General features: G+C 40.2%; 1 pseudogene; it reads right to left on the reverse strand.

Moving 5' to 3' along the window:
• Positions 1-518: 518 nt before the first annotated feature.
• LOC110137786 (cyclin-dependent kinase 1 pseudogene) lies at positions 519-5,201 on the reverse strand (annotated as a pseudogene).
• Between the last annotated feature and the right edge of the window lie 238 nt (positions 5,202-5,439).

Here is a 5,439-nt window from a genome sequence, read left to right on the forward strand (position 1 = left end):
TCTACATAAGCAATCCTGTCATCTGTGGCAAAGACAGTTTTTCTCCTTTTCAAATCTGCATACTTTTTGTTTATTCTACTACCTTATTGGTAGGATTTTTAGGATAATGTTGAATAAAATGGTGAGAACAGATATTCTTGCCTTGTTTTGATCTTAAGAGGAAAGTCATTCGGTCACTTACCATAGGTATAATGTTAGCTGTAGGTTTTTCTGAGAGGTCATTTATCAGGCTGAGGAAATTTTCTTCTGTTCTTAATTTACCAAGAAGTTTAAAATTTTTTCTCTCATTTTTTTTGTTATCAATACTAGATTTATAGTTTTATTATGGTAAAAAGTAGTTTTTACAGTGAGACCTACACACATATACAGAATGACATTTAAATTCATACAGAAAAATATTTACATTTTAAGTTATACTTGAAATTAGAAGATGAAGTACAGCCTAAGCTTTACAACAAAGAGGAGAAAAATACATGAAGTAATAATAGAGTTAACAGTAAAAATAAAACCATCTGTTCTTAACACAGCATGTGGAAACTTTTTGTCAGAATGCTATAATACATCTTCTTAATCTGATTATCTAAACCATTAAAATATGGGCAGTTCAGTTTTATTTTACCAGCAATTTGTTTGATGGGATTATAAACTAACATTTTTGAAAGCAAATCCAAGCCATTTTCAACCAAGTTTTTGACATGGGATGGTAGGCTTCCTGGTTTTCACTTGGGAAATGTGTTCTTACAGTCTTACGGTCGTATATTCTTATAAGTTGCTCTGGCCACACTTCATATTGGGGTGCCCAAAGCTCTGAACATTTTGAAGAGTTGATCAACTTCTGAATTCACATGGAAAAGTGGCTTCTTTGTTGTTAACTCTGTATGGTGTCTGTACTCCAAATGTCAACTGGAGTTGAGAAGTGAGCTGACTTCAGTTGTGCTGGAGATCTATACCAGAGTGTTACTACCTCATGTATATATATTCTAATAGGCATTCCAGAAGCTCTGGCAAAACCAGAATCAGCAAGCTTAAACATTCCTTTGTTATCAATAGGTTTTGAGGTTTTAAATCTCTGTGAGGAATTCTCCTAGGCTGACAAAGCACAGTCCATTGTAGGATTTGATGCAGATAACTGTTAACAAGTGGAGAACCCATGAAGAGACCTGGAGGGATAGAGTTTAAAAGTCAGAGATGAGATGTAACCTGGATTCCTGCATAACCACATTTGAAGGTGGACTATATTTGGGTGACAGTGTTCTAAAAGAGAAATTCCCTGAATTGCAACATGGGAACACTCCCTCTTTACTTCCTAGTCTGGTTTTCTTCATGGTTACCACTTGATCTGTAGTTTACCCTTACACATAACTCCATAGATACCTTCTCCAACTTTCTCTGTTTTGGAAAATTCATCTATGATTGCTCAATCGGAAATGGTAGATCTGGATTATTATTCCGTGGTGGACAATGGGGATGGGGTGTCAGAGGAGTGGTGGAGGCGGTGACACAGTTACCATATCTGTGTCACTTTTCCTCCACTCCAAGAGCCCTGAGATCTTTTATTATGAATAATTTTCGACTAATCTTTCTGGGTTTATTGAGATAATTATGTTCTTTCTTTTTTGCTTTGTTAACATGTTGAATTGCACTGATTGATATTTGAATGTTAAACCAACCTTGCATTCCTGAGATAAAGTTCACTTGATCATCATGTATGAATTGTTTCAGAAAATATTTGATGAATTGTTGTTGTTCAGTCACCCAGTTGTGTCTGACTCTTTGTGACCCCATGGACTGCAGCACACCAGGCCTCTCTGTCCTTCACCATCTCCTAAAGTTTGCCCAGGTTTATTTCCGTTGCATCAGTGATGCCATCCAGCCATCTCATCCTCAGATGCCCTCTTCTTTTTCTGCCCTCAATCTTTCCCAGGATCAGAGACTTTACTGATGAGTCAGCTGTTTGCATCAGATGACCAAAATATTGGAGTTTCAACTTCAGCATCAGTCCTTCCAATGAGTATTCAGGGTTGATTTCCCTTAAGATTGACTGATTTGATCTCCTTGCTGTCCAACGGGCTCTCAAGAGTCTTCTCCAGCAGTTGGAAGGCGTCAATTCTTCAGTGCTTCCTTACAGTCCAGCTCTCACAGTACATGACTACTGGGAAGACCATAGCCTTGGCTATATGGACCTTTGTCAGCAGAGTAATGTCTGCCGTTCAGCACACTGTCGAGGTTTGTCATCGCTTTCCTGCCAAGAAGCAAACGTCTTCTGATTTCATGGCTGCAGTCACCATCCACAGTGATTTTAGAGCTGAAGAAGAAGAAATCTGTCACTCCTACCACCTTTCCCCCCTCTATTGGCCATGAAGTAATGGGACTGGATGCTATCATCTTAGTTTTTTTAATATTCAGTTTTAAGCCAGTTTTTCTATTATTTGAGGCACATTTGCATTTCATCTGAGGGAAACCAGGAGACTCTGCTCCCATTGGCTGCTTTTGGGATCACAGTGCTTCCTTGGTGCTTGAAACTTGGATAAATGGGTTTTCATAACTGTTTGAGATCCTTGAGGGAAGTGTCCAGACTGAGACATGTGGGAATTTTGGTAAACTGTTGATAATTTCCTGTCCGCTTGAATCAGTATATTTGTTCAATCAAAATGTTTGTTCAACTTTAATTTGGAAGAGGAGTTGAAAACTGGGATAGTGAAAAAAAGAATGGAGAAGGAGGGCTGCTGATAAAAACCTCAAAATAGGGAGAATATTAAGATATTAGCTACCCTAAATGACAAATACTTACTATTGAAATCATGGCCTTTAGGGATCTTAGCCACAACTTCAGGATCATTTTACATTATTTCTTTAAACACACTTTTTATTTTCTTGAGAAGAGTTTTGAAATTGCAGTTTTCCTCCTTGTCCTTAATTTTCAGTGGCATACCAGCATCCGGTGATGTTTTAGCATACTTTTCCTTCTGTACTGGTGCCTGGCAGAGACACTCCTTATTCTGACTCTGGCCTGTGTCCCTTCAGTGCTTTGAAGTCAGTAAGAGTTTGATCAGTATTTGTTGAGAGCTCAGTGTCCCCTTCTTCAAGACTACAGGGAGATGGGTATGAGATATTATGATAATTTATTTTCACTCAAGGGCATTAAGACCAGAAAAAGCCTCTGTTGGCCTACTTCAGAGGCTGGGGTTAGTGTCTGTATGTTAGGAGTAGGGAGACTGAGACATGGGATTCTGAAAAGGATACTTTCAGTGGATAAAATGATAGAAGAGAGTCTGGGTGGCTCCATCAAGTCCCAAACAGCTATCAACTTCTCAAGGTTAACATGTGGAGAAAGGCTAGAACCTCTCCGCTTTCTCCTGCATCCAGGCAGCTGTGGGTCTTGGAGACTGTGCAAATGACTGCTGAGCGGAGTATAGCAATGCAGTCTCTCTCTGTCCTCTGTCTCATTTTTCATTCTCTCTCCTTGATCCCCCTCTAATCTAGACTGGGACAATCAGATGACAAAAGAGTTCTACTTTAAAACAAGTGCACTCAGGTATTTATAGTAAGGAAATGGACTGAATGAGCCAGCCGCTAAAAAATAGAAGGTCTGACTTTATCCATTCAGGCAGATTGTGGCCCAATGCAGTTAGGGATAAAATAAATCAATTCAGATCCAGTATTTAAAAAACGTATCCCAGATTGGAATGGTTGACCTCTCATGAGAAATGCTATAGATTTTTCCAAATTGGCAGCAATGGTGGGGATGGACTTTGCAGGGAAAAGGCTTGACATTAGCCTGAACATTAGAAGATATTCTCAAATCTGTTTTAGTTTCCCTCCAGAAAAATTGGTCCAAGTCATCTAAGCTCTGCACTGCATAAGTGTGAGTAAAGGTTGCTAGGTCTTTAAGGGAGGTTTTGGGGCTCTGACTTATGTTTGGGGAATTCTAATTCTATGCCAATTTTCGCACATGGGTAAGTTCAGTGAATGAATAAACATATGCATAGCAGTTACTGGGCTTTCCTGCTGGCTCAGATGGTAAGGAATCTGCCTGCAATGCAGAAGACCTGGGTTTGATTCCTGGGTCGGGATGATCCCCTGGGGAAAAGCATGGCTCCCCATTCCAATATTCTTGCCTGGAGAATCCCATGGACAGAGGAGCCTGAGGGCCACAGTCCACAGGGTTGCAAAGAGTGGGACACAACAGAGCGACCAACACTTTCACTATTGAGCACTTGCTGAGTGCCGTGCACCATGCTAGGCCCTTCTCATTCTATTTTATTTAGGTCTCATCATAACCTTGGCATATGGTCTCCATTTTGCTGATACACAAACTGAGTCTCAGCTAGGATTTTTCAAAGCCACGTTGGTTGAGAAAAGCAGATTGAGATTTATCTAGCATGCAGGATAGATATGGAGTCTTGATTTATGCAATCCTCTTGGCATTTTATTCTGGACTGTGCACTTAGAGGCCCTCAATCAGCATTTATAATGAAGGCTTTCTTAACTACGTCTCTCATTATCTCTTCCTCCTTTGAGTTCAATAGCCTACTTGTACTGAGATAGTTGGATGGCATCATGGACTCCAAGGACATGAGTTTGAGTAAACTCCAGGAGTTGGTGATGGACAGGGAGGCCTGGTGTGCTGCAGTCCATGGGGTAGCAAAGAGTTGGACACGAGTGAGCAACTAAACTGAACTGAACTGTTCAACTTTGCATCTATGTTGTTTTCTTTTCCACTGTTTCAGTTTAGAAATGCTTTAAGGCACAAGGAAAAAACCTCAACCAATGTGGTGTTTAAAAAAAAATGGTTTCAAGTTCTGTGATACACCTCCAATTGAGATCTAGCGTCTCTGTCCCCTCTCCTTGAATCTGATAACTGCTTTGACCAATTGAATAATGAAGAAATGACACTGATTCCTGCATGAGGCTGAATCATAAAAAATCCATGAAACTTCTACATAGGCCTCTTGGAATGCTTGCTCTTAGAACACTGCTGTAATTGTGAAAAGCCTGAACCTCAGGGAGAGGCCACGCATGCTCGCACTTGGTCAACAGTCCCACATGAGTCTAGTCTTTGGCCCTTCCAGCTTGAGTACCAGACATGTGAGTGAAGAAGTACTCTTGGAATTGGATTCTGCAGGTCCAGCTATTCTAGTTCCTGGTTGTTTGAGTCACTTACCTGGTTGAGCCTTCTCAATAGAGGCCCCAGATACCATACAGACAAACCATTCCAGATGGACCCTGTGTGAATTCCTGACCTGCAGTCTGTGAGCTTAATAAAATGACTTATTTTAATGTTACTAAGTTTTAAAGTAGCTTGTTACATTGTGTAAGTAACTGGGATATCCAGCTAGCACTGGTTTACAGCAATTGAAATATGTATATACCTGTATTTAATGAAGTGAGATATCCAGAGGTAAGCCCTTGTTGGCATTAGTTCATTGCTCAGCTATG

The sequence above is a fragment of the Odocoileus virginianus genome, chromosome 6, assembly GCF_023699985.2.
Source record: "Odocoileus virginianus isolate 20LAN1187 ecotype Illinois chromosome 6, Ovbor_1.2, whole genome shotgun sequence".
Classification (NCBI taxonomy): Eukaryota; Metazoa; Chordata; class Mammalia; order Artiodactyla; family Cervidae; genus Odocoileus; species Odocoileus virginianus.